Source organism: Lissotriton helveticus, chromosome 1_1, assembly GCF_964261635.1.
Source record: "Lissotriton helveticus chromosome 1_1, aLisHel1.1, whole genome shotgun sequence".
In the NCBI taxonomy this organism is placed as follows: domain Eukaryota; kingdom Metazoa; phylum Chordata; class Amphibia; order Caudata; family Salamandridae; genus Lissotriton; species Lissotriton helveticus.
This window is the reverse complement of record NC_136057.1, coordinates 2,083,956,637-2,083,972,108: the sequence shown is the minus strand read 5'-3', so window position 1 is coordinate 2,083,972,108 and position 15,472 is coordinate 2,083,956,637. Positions and strand designations below refer to the sequence as shown.

General features: G+C 42.0%; 1 protein-coding gene across 1 annotated transcript in view; it reads left to right on the top strand.

Annotated features, from left to right (window-relative positions):
• The window catches only part of DNAI3 (dynein axonemal intermediate chain 3), a 1,062,540-nt gene that overhangs the window by 531,233 nt on the left and 515,835 nt on the right, over positions 1 to 15,472 (top strand). The window lies entirely within an intron of this gene.

Sequence of the window (15,472 nt, the reverse complement as noted above, 5' to 3'; positions counted from 1 at the left end):
TCCTGAGGGACAAATTATCTCAATTTTTAAGTATACTTGCGAACACCGCCCAATGACTGTTTTGAAGAAGCACCGTTTTCTCAGGAAGAACATATCCCAACTGGTCCTGCCGATGAGAAAAAGAGTAGGAGGATTCAAAAAACAGAGAAAGATATGGATTGAACAGATTGAAAGGAGCTAAGGGGAGAGAAATGGAAGAAGACAGTAGACGTACCTGTGGAGTAGAAGTGTTCTCCAGTATTGGGTCTTTCATAGATTCACATGAATAAATAATTCCTTGTCGTCGAGGTATGAGTCCCACTGTGCAGTTGATAAAGCAATACAGGTTATTCATAGCTCAGAATGGTTAGAAAACACTCACTACAGCAACTTATCCACACCATTGCATGAGAACTAAACTCCAGGCAATCAGCTGACAGCACCCTCTAGAACACTCCCCACAGAGGCTTCACTCCCACAGATTTTATACAGCACATCAAGTGAAGACAGTCTCCCTGAGCCCTGCTCACTTACACAGAGATGTGTCAGCTGTTTATTTGTATTCCAGACAAGAAATACCGTCTGCTGTTCAAACCCAACTATTCAAGATGTCCGATTCAGCCAAAAAAGTAATTTTGAAACTTTGTGACATCTATAGTAAGAAAAAGCTACACTCAGACGATCCTCGGAAGGAAAGGATTTGCTGCCTCCACCCTTTCTATAAGGTTGAAGATTGTACAATTTGCCATACTTTCTCTTCAAATATCTTTAAAGACAGGGAGGTAAGGCTTATGATATGGCTTCAAAAATGTAAAGCCAAGGACACTCCACTTTCTGAGGAGGATGAGGAAGATTCCTTACAATTTCAGAGGAAGCTTCATAAAAGAGAAGGATCAAAAGGCCTAATGCCTCATGAACCACCGAAAAAACCTTGAAAAAAGACTCATCTTGGGTCATCTAAAGAGCATGTTTTGTCAACTGAACACTACCACAAGCATTCAAAAGAGGACATCTACTCAGAAATAATGAAATAAGAACATACAACATGTTATCCAAAGTTGACATTACATTTCAAGAAGCCCTCTTTAGTACCGCCAATGGAAAAATCCACCTTAACGGTACCGAAAAAAACATTAATGAAAACAACATCCTCTTCCTCAATGGCGAGGATAACACAGTCGACATCAATGTCTTCCATATAGACATCGTCGATGAGGAAGCCGACTATGACCTAGTTGATAATGGTGACGTTGACACCGTTGATGATTAAAGCACTGATTATGTTGGCGATGACATCGTTGACGATACAGTCTATGACAGAGGCAATATATTCTCCATCAGCTTCACTGATGCCAGTACACACCACTCCAAGTAAAGTTTCACATCTTCTGCAAAACCCATTTGCTGGATGCGGAGGATTTGGATAATGGAGGACCCTTTGTAACACCCATGGTCCTTTTGAACGAAATGTTAAATATCAGGAGAAAATTGAGGAATATTTTGAGGAAGGATATTACTCTTCAGAGGTGTAATTTACTAATAAACCTATTTCATACATGGCACACTAACAATCATATGGCAATTTCCAGCCTCAAGAGGACATAGTGGTGATAACAAGAGCATAGGTTCACGCTCTACAAAGAATGTTGCAAGATTATTACAACAGATTTCTGGAACGTTTTAAGAATATATCATCAGTACAACCAATACAATTCCCAAAATCTCCTTGAGTACCACCTCCTACTCCGAGCATTCCACATAATCTTCCGGCGGTGCATACACCAAAAAAGACACCATTATCAAACATTGCAGTTCAGTTTGAAGATGATGGAACATGTTCTGAAGAGGAAGGTGAAGTACCAGAAGACCAAAGTGCATCCAATGAATGGTATGACTACCTGCTTCCGACACCATCACCTTTGGTTGCTCATTAGATTAATTCTCCTCTAGACAATATTGGGGTGTTTTTTTACTCTCATGAAAAGAGCAGCAAAAGCGTTTGACCTTCCATTGCCAGTAAAGCAGTTGGATTATTTTTTTGTATGACTTTAAGAAGCCTGCTAGAAAATCGATTAGGGCTATCCCTGTTGTGAATTTCATTTTGTAGAAAGGCTTAAAAATAAAGAAAAAAGTCTGAAACAGTCTCTGTTGTCTTACTGAAATTGGATAAACAGTATAAAGCACCTGAGAGTTCACCAGTTTGCTTAATAGGACACCTGAGGCTGGGCTACATCGTAACTCAAGCAGCATAACGCCATTCAAAAAATCCCTCTACGCCCATCTCAATGCTACCTGATAGGAAGGGTAGGCCTTTAGGTAACAAAGGAATGCTTTCTTCCACTATGGCAGCAACTACTGTTAGAGCGGCCAATTCCCTAGCGTTGTTCGCCTGCTGCAGGCATATGTGGTCAGATATTACTCTATTCATAGATTACCTGCCTATGGATATAAAGATGGAAGGGGAATAGATTCTGCAGGAGGGTGAAAGAACCTCTTCTAAAGTATCTGATTGTGCGATGGATATCGCTTTTACAGGTTTTCGGCAATTAGCAGGGGTTGCTGTCTTCCACAGCCATGTGTAGCTAAAAGCTACTTCCTTTAGACCCAAAGTCCAGAGTAAGATACTCAATATGACTTATGACGGGGAGGCATTATTTGCCAAACATATGGACGATGCTCCATAGGCAATAAAAATGGATGCAGATACTGCAAAGTCACTGACGTAGATGCCTTATCCAATATTAGATCTTTCATAGATTCACATGCTTGGATCATACCCACCATCGAGGTGGGAGTCCCACGGTAATCTTATAATAGCAGTATTGCCATAGGTTGTCATGTACTAAGCAGTCACTGCAGTAGCCCATCCACATTACGTTGTAAAAAGAGCCAAACTTTAAATATACCCAATCTGATGACAGAACCCTTTAGAACACTACCAAGAGAGTCAAGTCCATCAGATTTTCTACCGCATGACGTTGCGACAGGGAGTGTCCATGAGCTCTGCTCAGTTTTCTTCACATCTTGGATATTTTGCCTTTTCAACATGTCCGATTCTTCAAAGAAAGGATTCTTCCGGCCTTGTGAATTATGTGGTAAGAAAAGACTGCATGTAGGAGATACCCATAAGGATTTCATTTATTGTTTGTACCCTCTTCATAAAGAGAAAGATTGTAAGATTTACAGAACCTTTTCTACTAAAACTTTAAAAGACAGAGAGGGCAGGATGCTTATTTGGTTGGAGAGACTTCAAACAAAATCTTCTTTACTCTCTGATGAGGAAGGCAGATTCGTATTCAGGTGTCCACTGAGCATTCTAAAAAGAGGGATAAAGCTCTAGAATCACCTGAGAGCCATAGAAAAGCATTTAAAAAGACCCATCATGACTCTGCGCAAACCATCTAAAAAAAAGAGGGCGCGCCCATTCCTTTCTGAGGAATAGTCTCCTCACAAACTACTTCTAAGCCTGAAACAATCCACTCAGAAGAGGTTCTGAAGTAATCCTTGAAAAAGACCTCATCGGCGCTTAAAACGCAGTTGGAATTCATTCTCCTTTAGTCGTCGTCTGCGTTCCATCGTCGATGGATGCGTTGTCAACTGAGAGCACCCCGTCAATAACTTTGTCTCTGTTAACCAAACCATAGTTGGTGCCCACCTCTTCAATGGTGTCTTTACTGTCGATGACAACTACTTCTTCGACAATGATGACAACCCCGTCAAATGCACCAACAATGACAACACCGTCATGGACTACCGTTTATCATCGATGATGGGACATTCATCGCCTTCGGCGGAGGCTTTGCCAATGCCTTATTATCCTCGACTAAAGAGGCATTCCACCTTACAAATAATGCCTATCTTTTCATCTGTGTTCTTCTCGATGGTAATGTCAATGAGAGGTTTGCTCAGGATCTCTCTCACATTTCTCCTTTGCCTCCCAGTCAGTTTTTAGAGGAATCTGATGATGAGAGAATGTTTAGCACAGCTCACAGTCCTTCCTAACTCCATGTAAAGTTTCAGGAAGAAGAGGACGAAGATGAATATAATGGTCTTCAATACCACCACTGCATGGAAAAACCACAGTTTGTGATGCCATGCCAGGAACCAATGATACAGCTGCCTGTTGCATTGGTACAAGATTTGACACCTATATTGCATGGCTATCATACTCGTTTTTCTGTGGCATCAGGATCAGCTCAAATAACTCCTCCCTCTCCTGCTAAAGATTCTCGACCATTAGTAAAGCCTTCTCTGGAACAACAGGTTATTATGCCCGCACAACAAGATCCAGTGCCTCCAGGTAACAAGGTAGAGGAAGGCGAAATTCAAAATTCTTCACCCTTTATAGATGAGTGGGATGATTATTTAATGTTCACGCCTTCTTCTCCAAGCCCTCAAACAATAAACTCTCCCCTGAGGATATTGGTGATTTCCACGCCTTGATGGAGAGAGCAGCAAATCATTTCCACCTGCCCATGCCTATCAAACAGTATGACAGTTTTTCTTTATTTTTTATTATTATTGAACACATTAGGGAAGAAGGAATGCAAATTATGAAAACACCATTTTAAGAACCAGTGCCCCTTCCTAGAATTGATCAAAAATATAAGGCTCCTAATGCTGATGCACCAGCTTGCTTAGTGGGACATCCAAGACAGGATTCAGTAATTGAGCAGGCTGCGCAACGCAGATCACAAAATCGTTCACAGCCTATCACTGCTCCTCCTGATAAAGATGGACGGTGCCTGGACAATATTGAGAAGATGTTTACAACCATTGCAGGTGCAGTGGTACTAGCTGCTAATTGTCTAGCCATTTTAGGACGATATGACTGCCAGATGTGGTCAGATGTGGCACCATATCTTGAATTACTACCAGATGATAAAAGTTAGAGGCACGAAAAATTCTACTTGAAGGTGGAAAGATCAGCCTCTGAGAATATTGATGTATCTATGGTAACATGCTTTAAGACTGTTGGCTGTAGCTGCGGTCCTCCAACGTCAGGGTTGGCTAAAAGTTATTACTTTCCGCCCTGAGGTGCAGAGACAGATTTTGGACATGCCTTTTGATGGTGATGCGCTTTTTGGAAAGCACATAGATGAGGCCTTACAGGCTATTAAAGCAGATACTGATAATTCTAAGTCTTTAGGAACCTTTCAATACAGGAAAACACCCTTGGGTGGAGCGCGTAGGACAGGATTCTACTCCTTTCATGGAAACTACCAAAAATACCATCCACAATCTAATGAATCTTACCATTATGGATACCAACAGCAGCAGTTATATTGGGCACCACCATCAGCTGTACAGTCCAGGCAACAGCCTAAAAGAAAACAGTCTACCCAATCTAGAGACGTTGCTGGGAAACAGTGACAACACTCTGTCCCCTGCTACAACTCAAATCAATCGGCCCATATTTCTCTACATTAGAACCAATGGAGTCAGATTACTATGGACAAATGGGTCATGTACAGTGGAAAGTATGGCCATACTCTAGAGTTTGAGACAGCTCCCCCTTCTCATCCACCTCTGAGATGGCTTCCATCTCATCTCCAGTTGTTAAAGAAGGAAGCCTTCATTATGCTACAAAAAGGGGCCATACAAAAAGTTTCTTATTTTTCAGAGGGGAAGGGGTTTTTATTCTGACTTCTTTGTAATAAAGAAAAAGACGAGAGAGTGGAGACACATTCGGGACCTCTGAAATCTCCACAAGTATTTACAGAAAAAATCATTCTGCATGGGAGATACTCCAGCTCCTCATTCACACGGATTTTATGACAACTCTCAATTTACAAGATGCATATTTCCATGTCCGGTCCATCCAAAGCATCACAAATTCAAAGTCCTCCCTTTTGGCCTTCACTCAGCCCCCAGAGTATTCATCAAGTGTCTGGCCCCAGTTCCTGTTCATCTCAGGCTTCAAGGTCTATAACGGTTCCCTTATCTTGACGACTGATTAGTAAAGGCACCATCTCGTCAGCAAGCCTCAGAGGCCACTTCGTTCTGCTTATGGATGATTTGCTCCCTGGGGCTAACACTTAATTATCAAAAGTCGGTTGTAGTGTCATCTCAAATAGTCACTTTTCTCAGAGCATCTCTGGATACCATACAAGACAAGACATTCTTGTCTGTAGAAAGGCAAGCAAATCTCATCTCCTTGGTGAGCAATCTGGCTGAAATAGAGTTTGTTTCTGTACGCTTAGTGAAATGTCTACTCGGCATGATGTCTTCAACGACCCTGATGGTGCATTACGCATGCCGCAAGATGAGACCCTTCCAGGAGCAGCTAGACAAGCAATGGCACCAGGTAACCGATCATTCGATTACCTGGTTCGGATAACTCCACCCGTGAAAAAAGCCCTTCCTTGGTGGCAATCCACCAAGAATCTCTAGGCAGGGCTAACTTTCCGTCCTCTGCTACCAGATGTCCTCCTTACCAAGGACGCTTCTCTAGAGGACTGGGGGGCCCTGCTTCAGGATCTTCAGATAAGAGGCAAGTGGTTTAAATTGCTTGCCAAGATGCACATCACCTTTCTGGAGTTGGGAGGCATTTTTTGGCCTTACAGGCTTTCCTTCCAAGCATAAAGTGTTCTGTTCTCATACGAACAGACAATACCACATGCATGCATTACCTCAACAAACAGGGAGGTACACAATCCCACATTCAGTCTCTCACAGCACAAGAAATATGGAAATGGGTTCTCTCGCACTGCATCTCCATCAAGGTGGAACATCTTCCAGATGTGAGCAGCAGTCTAGCAGATACTCTAAGCAGAACACCCAACACCTGCCACAAGTGGGAGCTAATCAAGACAATTCTCAACTCCATCTTCCAGAAGTGAGGCAAGCGCAACTTGGATCTCTTCGCTTCCAGAATGAATCAAAAATGCTTGTTCTTCGCCAGCTGGGAACCAGAGAGAGGGTCATGGGGAATGTGTTTTGGATAAGATGGTCAGGGATCTTTGCATACCCTTTTCCCTCATACCCTCTAATAGCAATACTTCTAGTGAAAATGAAAAGAGAGCTTCTGATTCTCATTGCCCCATGCTGGCCTCTCCATCATCGGTTCACTGAGCTCCTCCTACTCTCAGAATGCCTACCTTATCACCTTCCATTAACGTCAACCTCAGGATTGTAAAGAGATTCTGTCTAGATCAAGAGCTGTGTCTACCAATAAGACCTACAGTTTTAAGTGGAAATGCTTCTATGCATGGTGCTAACAGAATAATATACATCCATTCAACTCCTCTCTAGAAAAAGTCTTGCCCTATCTTCTCTACCAGGCTAGATTGGGAATCATGTATACGTCTAATGAGGTAATTCTTGCTGCCATTTCTAGTTACAGATGTTCCTCCAATGGCCAATTTCTTTTTTAAATTTAAGATGTGAAACAATTCATGAAATGTTTTTTCCTCCTCCTATTCGAGCGCCTCCACCTGAATGGAGCCTTAATATTGTCCTTGCACAGCTTATGAAATCACCTTTTGAGCCTATACACAAGGCTGAACTCAAATTAATTTCATGTAAAGTGGCATTATTGTTGGCCCGTACATCTGCCAGGAGCGTCAGTGAAATTCAAGCATTTACAATAAAAGAACCTTATCTTCGCTTCACTAATGACTATGGACTACTTAGAACTAACCCAACATTTATTCCTAAGGTGCCTTCTCGTTTCTATCTTAATGAACCAGTTATTTTCCCAAAAATGTTTCCAACCCCTACTTCACTTGCTGAAAGAGCCCTCATACCCTAGATATCAAGAGATGTCAAGATTTATTTACAACGTACCAAGTAAATTTGAAAGTCTGATCAGCTTTTCATCTCTTATAGTTTACAAAGACCAGGTGCTTCAATAGACAAGGCAACTATTGCTTGCTGAATAGCAGCCGCCATCCACTTCTGCCATGCTAAAGTGGGCAAGCCACTCACAATCAAGCCTAAAGCTCATTCCACAAGAGCGGTATCATCATCTATAGCTTTGTTTGCTAGAGTCCCGTTGAACAAAATCTGCCATGCAGCAGCATGGAAAAGTGTGCACACATTTATGCGGAACTACTGCTTGGATTTGGCTACCCATATGGTGGGACAAGCAGTCTTACCCAACCTTTTTTAATAAGGTCAGCCTTTATCGTGAGGTATTTACTTTGTTTTATTTCCATTATGTTGACATATTATTCCTATGCTTTGCATGTTTATTTTATAAATTCGGTGTAGACATATATGCTTTATATGGTTTCCCACGATCCTCTATGGCTCATATTTGAATAGTTGTTCTGTTATAACTGCCTGCTATTCTGATTCAAACATGAGAATCTATGAAAGATCCAATATTGGATAAGAAAACAAGTTACTTACCTGTAACCTCAGTTACCCAGTATTGGTATCGTTCATAGATTCATATGCGACCCACCCTCCTCCCCTGAGAGGCTTCCCTTATTTACTGATACTTTTGTCTCACTTGTGCTAGAAAATCTGAGGGACTTGCCTCTCTTGGGAGTGTTCTAAAGGGTGCTGTTGTTTGATTGGTTATATTTCAAGTTTGGTTCGGGTTCTTTCGCTGTGTTGTTTTACAAAATTAAATGGATGAGCTACTGAAGTGATTGCTGAGTGCATGATTGCCTATGGTAATGTTATTTACTGCTATTATAAGATTACTGTGGGACTCCCACCTCAGCGATGGGGAGGATTCCAGCATGTGAATCTATGAAAGATACCAATACTGTATAACGGAAGTTACAGGTAAGTAGCTTGTTTCCTTTTCAAGGAGCATGTACCAGACGTCTATTTTCCTACAGAGGTGTATATCAGCATTATCAATCGCAACCATCCAGCCTTTTTATCGCCAATACAGACAGTAATATCCTCAACAACATTACAGGCAACCACCGTCATCGGCTTAGAACAAGCAACAAAAAGGAAGCACACTCACCAAGAAAAGGATACAAGTAGAAAGCAGTGACGATGTGAAATTACAGGCTACTCACACACTGTTCCCGGAATCAGTAGGCAGAGGAATAGCAAATTATTTGGAGCAATGGAAATTAATAAAAATGTAGAAGTAGATTTTAGATTTATTCACCTACATCCATACTCTAGCGTTCACGGAAAAAACACCTCATACACCTGCAATAGGAGCATCCCAGGCTCATCTCCAACAACTACAATTGGAAACATCAACCATGCTCATCAAAGGTGCTATAGAAGATTACCTCACTACCAGAAAGAGATGGGGTTCTATTCCTGATTCTTTTTAATCAAGCAAAAGATGGGGGAATGGACTCCGATCTTGGATCTGCTGAGATTGAACAAATACATAAGAAAGCAATAATTTTCCATGGTCACTCATCAAGACACATTGGGGCATATTTATGAGTTCTGGCGCATCTCTGCAAATCAGCAGGGATGCGCCAGAACTGATGCGTCACGCAATTCCCTCCTTGCGGCACCACAGATGCGCCGTGTTTTCGATCTCAACCCCGCCTGTCACTTGGTTTTTTCAATCTCTAGGACTGGTGCCCGTTTGTTTGCTTATGGACTAATCTCTGCACTGTATATAATTGCAATTTATTTGAATTATTATACATATGTGATTGTCTTTTGGTGTGTCTAACCAATTTTTTGTTTGATTCTTTGTTGTAAATTTGTAAATGTGTGCATTTGTAGATACTGTATATATGAACCTTTTGAATTGACAGTGGTTTTGTTTGTGCTTGTGTTTCAAAAAAATGCTGATAAATGTAAAAAAGAAAAATAAACTTGTTTGGAAAATTAAATCCAGTGGTCACATGGTACAGATTGACTGTGTGTCTGGGGAATTGTTTCACGAATAATCCTGTCCATCCACCTTGTTCTGTTTTTCCTATTGTTGAGATCCGGGTTGGTCAGATGTAGGATCCGATACCATTACTGTTTCACAGCGTTTACAATGTGGCGCACCATGGTGCAAGGAAGGGCAGATTCGTGACGCATCTTGTGGTGTACGGGTGGCGCATTGCTGGAGTAGCGTCGCAAGTGCGACGCAACTCCTGCAATGTACAGAGGCCACCCATACATAACGTGGTGCGTCACTCCTTATGTCTGCTTCAAGCAGGCGTAAGGATTTGACCCAGCAGCGTCGTAAAACTGACTCAGTGAAATCTTGTAGATTTCACTGTGTCAGTTTAACGGGGCTTTCCTACGAGGGAACGCCCACCCTGCGACAGAACGCCCACATGAAACCTGACGCAGGTTTCATGTGGCGCAGGGCTTTACAACGTGACGCATCTGCCTAGATGCGTCACGTTGTAAATCGGACACAGGGATGCGCCACGTTTCCGCACCATTGCGTCACGCAACGGCGGCGTAAATGTGGCGCAAGTCCGACATAAATCTGCCCCATTGAGATTACATGACAACACTAGATCTCCAGGATGCCTGGTTTCTCATTCCAATTCCCCCAAAACACCAAACATTTTTAGATTTAGAGTAACCATTGTTGATTATCAGCTCCTCCCTTTTGGACTAAAATCAGCCCCTTGCATTTTCACAAAAACATTTGGCTCCAGTGGCAGCTCATCAGAGACAAAAAGGTTATCAAATATTACCATACCTCGATGATTGGTTGATGAAGGCACCTACCGGTTGAAAGGGAACCAAAGGTACAAGGGCTTGTCTGGCACTATTCAACAAACTGGGCCTGACCCTCAACTATAAGAAATTGTCACTTCATCCATCATGAACTATAACATTTTTGGGAGTCATTTTAGGCACTGTGCAGGGCAAGGCATACACAACTGAGGAGACGGGCCAGACTCAAATTCTTTGTGGAGAAATTACTGAAAAGAAGGTCTGTTTCAGTTTGCGTCATCAAATCCCTTCTAGGGATGATGATGTCTTGCATTCCTCTGGCCCTGTTTTGTTGTCTTCAAATTAAGACACTACAGAAAGAGATAGACAAACAATGGCTACTAACTCATGGGTCTTTTGACGACATAATCCAGATCACTCCAAGCATTAAGGAGTCCCTTGCTTGGTGGACTAGAGAAAATAAATCTTTCTGTAGGATTAAGGTGCCTCCCTAGAGGGGGGGGTTCTCATCTTCAGGACTCAAAAGTCTGATGAAAGTGGGCTCCACAATACAGAAGTCTTCACTTAAATCTATTGGAACTGAATGTAGTGGTACTGAGTCTGCAGTCTTCCCTTTCCAGAAAATAAGGATCATCAGTGATTATATGCATGGACAATACCACCACCATGCATTACATTAACAAATGGGGTATCACAAGATCTCAAGCACTATTTCACAAATCTCAGAAGATTTGGAAGTGGCCACTGAAACATCAGTTGAACTTAAGAGCAGAAAATGTTCTGGGGATAAGGAACATTATAGCGGATACATTAAGCAGAACCAAAAACAGCTGATGCGAATGGAAGGCCAACTAAAACATTCTAGACAGTATCCTGAATATTTAGGGCTGACCACATCTAGACCTGTTTGTGACTCATCAGAATAAAAAATGCTGGGTCTATGCAAGTTGGAAACCACAGTCGGGGTCGTGGGGGAATGCATTTTCGATAAGATGGTCAGGGATCTTTACATTTGCTTTTCCTCCAATCCTGTTGATTCCAAAGCTTCTCAACAAGATTAAGTGGGTGCCAAGCAAGATAATTCTAATAGCCACAAAATGGCTCAGACGGCATTGGTTCACCAAACGAATCCTGCTAACAGAGAAATAGCACATTTGCCTGAGACCATTTCCAGCTTTTTTATCAATGAACCACAACCAAAGACTTCATACGGATCCAACATCTTTACTCTTATCAGCTCGGCTATTGAGCATTACTAGCTTGTGAGCCTGAATATCCCACAGGAGTGTAAGGGGATTTCTTGCTAGGGCCATAGCTTATTCCACCAATAAAATGTATCAACTTAAATTGATACGCTTTTGTTTATGGTAACAAACATCACAGCTGCAGCCTGAGTCAACTCTGCCAGAATGTATTCTGCCCTATCTGCTACATTTGGCCAACACAGGTCAGGCTCAATTTTCAATTAAAGTACACTTTGCAGCAATATCAAGATTTTGAAGATCATCTGGTTTGACATCTCTGTGGTTCTATAGGATTATCAAAGAATTCCTTAAAGTGCTTTTCTGTGACTTCCCTCAAATAAAACAAACTCCTCCTTTTTCTTATCTTAATTTAGTTCCTTTCACAGTTGATGAAGGCGACATTTGAACCCATTCACAATGCAATTTCTGACATGGAAAATAGCGCTTTTATTATCCTTGACATCTGCAAGAAGAGTACGTGAAATACTGTATTTCACAATTGAAGAACCCTTTCCACAGTTCAGAGAAGATTGATATTACGGCCCAACCCCAAATTCATTTCACAGGTTCCAACAGACTTTAATCTTGATGAAGCTATAATGCTGAAGGCATTCTTCTTAAAATCACAGGATGCAGCTAAAAGGATGTTACGCACATTAGATGTTAAAAGGTGCCTAAAATACTATTTCCCTCGTATAGATTTCAGTACTGCAGGAAAACCTCTGCTGGTCAAGGTACGAGCGCATTCTACCAGAAGTGTCTCTACATCTACTGCTCCTTTTGCTGCTGTGTCTCTTCAAGACAGTTGTAGAGCAGCAACTTGGAAGACCAGAAAAACGTCTATGCAGCATCACTGTCTGGACTCAACAATGCAGAGAGATGCGGCAGTGAGATAAGCAGTATTGCATAATGTATTTCACTAAGGTGAGCCTTTGTTTCTACTATTATCCCACCATCCTCTACTTTGTCTTCATGATCATTATTGTGCATTCTTTTAACTGCTAGCTATTTTGAATCAAGCTTGTAAATCTATGAAAGATCCAATACTGGAGAAGAAAATAAGTTACTCACCTGTAACTGTGGTCCTCCAGTATTAATCTTGCATAGATTCACACAAGACCCACCCTCCTCCCCTTATAGGCTCACCTTATTTGATGGGATTACATTTCTTTCTCACTAGTGCTTGAAAATCTGAGGGAGTAAATCTTTTGTGGGGCGTGTTCTAGAGGGTGATGTCACCAGATTGGTTGGAATATAGGTCTTATATAATGATGTGGATAAGTTACTCTAGTGAACATTTTCTAGTCCTTCTGGGCTATGCATGACCTGTACTGCTTTTTCACTTGTACCGTGGGATTCCCACTTCAACAATGGAATTATTCAAGCATGTGAATCTATGAAGATGCAAATATTGGAGAACCACAGTTATAGGTAAGTAACTTATTTTGTACTGCCTCAATGAGGTGTCGGTCATTGCACCTGCTTACCAATCAGGCTCATTGGCTTTCCAGAGACAATATTCAGGGTCAGACAAATGGGCAACTTGAACAGTACAAACTACAGTCCCACACCTAAACACACCATCTACCACAGAATTTTGATAACAAGACCCTCTTCAAACTTTCAAAGGCAGTGCTCTTTCAATCCTCTCTCACTTCAGTGGCTGGATCTTTAGCCACCAGCCACTGGAATGCAGGCACTGCAGTCACTGTCTGGGGGAAGCCATCCTCATCTTCTATCTTCTATCTTGTTCCTTGCTAAATTGGGGGCTTCCAAAATGGATCCTACTGGTCCCAGTACTCGGACTCAAACCACACATTGATCTACTACAGTTCATGTGCTACTCACTTAATTTACATAAATGCCCTCAATACAAACATGGAATGTGTCCTCAAGGCTCTGAGGCGTCACATAAGAGTGGAATTTTAAACAATAGGTGTCAGTAGACCACACCCTGGCTGTCACAGAGAAAAAGGTGTGGTCACACTAAAGAGTAACATTATGGTACACTACCACCACTACTTCCTCTGATTAGCCCAGGGCATGGATGTTAGCCGAGTTCCCATTATGAGGGCATGCTTGGCAGGATCAGATCATGCTTCTGTGACACAATTATGAGGTCAAAAACTTTGTGAACAAAAATATTGTTGCAAAAAATTGAGCTTAAAAATATGACTTTTCATATTTCTTATGTAAAGTACAAAATTATCGGTTATAAGATAAAGTGGAGAAAACATTCAACATTAAATAGGTAAGTAGATTTATTACAAAGTATTTAACACAATAAGAACTTCAAAAAACATAAAAGAACTTAAAAATGTTACAAGCCATGTGGCATTGAGCCCTGGCTGGAAGCAGTACTCTGATAGCAAAATAAAATAAATCCCTTGGGTGTAGAACAAAGAAGAGGATTTTGTCCGCCAACATTACGAGAAAAAATACATTTGGGTACTGAATGGAACCGGGACAGTCACAAGTTTAGGCCAATCGTGATGGAGTGCGATCCGGATACAGAGTCCAAGTTAGGCCTGCTCAACAAAGTATAGTCGTCAAGGAGGCCGCCAATGGGGGGCTTTTTGATATGTGAGGTCCGGCATCAGGGATGCGTTGAACTGTGGCAGTTCTGAGGTTAAGTTGCGAGGAGATGCATTGCGCTGCTTTGGTGCTGTCCACAGGACCACAGCTGGGTTAGCAGAACACCTTCAGGCCTACTTCCAAGGATCAAGGACTGGGGTGGCACGACCGGGGGGGTTGAACTCACTGCAGACAGAGTCCAGGTGCTGGGTTCAAGGTAGTTGGAGCCTTTTCTCTCCCTGCAGCTCTGACCAGGAGGCTAGCCAACTAGCCCATGGAGTCACTCCCGTGGTTCTGACTTCGAGATCTAGGCTCAGTCCTTTGACTCAGGCAGCAGGGCGACAAAGCAGCAGTCCTTCTTGCAGAGCAGCACAGCAGTCTGTCTGAGTCTTCCACAGGTCCAGAGGTGTGTATATAAAAGTTGGATCTGAGTGTCCACTATTTATACCTGGTGCCCACTTTGAAGTACAGGAAGGTTCTGGAGGTTTCTACCCTCAAAGGTGTTCGGAATTTCCTGCCTCCATGCCTTGGCCCCAGCTTGTCTAGGGTCACAAAAGACGAGTGTCAAAACCATTTGTGAGTGTGGTGGTCCGAGCCTTTGTGATGCTTATGTGGGGTAGGTGACAGTTCCTTCTCCTCATCAAGTCAGAGATGGCCCAGCCTGCAAACACCTATTCTAATTTGTCTGACTGTCTTGGAGCATTAAACAGTGACCATCTGCCAACTATATCTATTCATGTGACCCAGGAGCAGGCTGACGCACCAAGCACCAAATGGTTACGACAAGAAAATGCCATTGTTCTAAAAGTCGTAACCCAGGGGAGTTAGGTCCTTGAACGGGACGGGGGCAGGCTGGACCCTTGTAAATATCAAAAACACAAAAATAGTGCCCGCACCCTCCTTATTAATTATAACTCTGTTATTTCAGTTGGGGCCAAACAATACTTGATTACGTTTGGTCAGGTACTTTTATTTATACCAATCATTTTTTGTTTTTTAGCAAAGTTTCATCTGTTTTTTAGGCAGAAAAATGATACATATTGACACTTAAATTACTTTTTACACATATATATACATTATATACAACACAAATGTATTCACAAATCAGA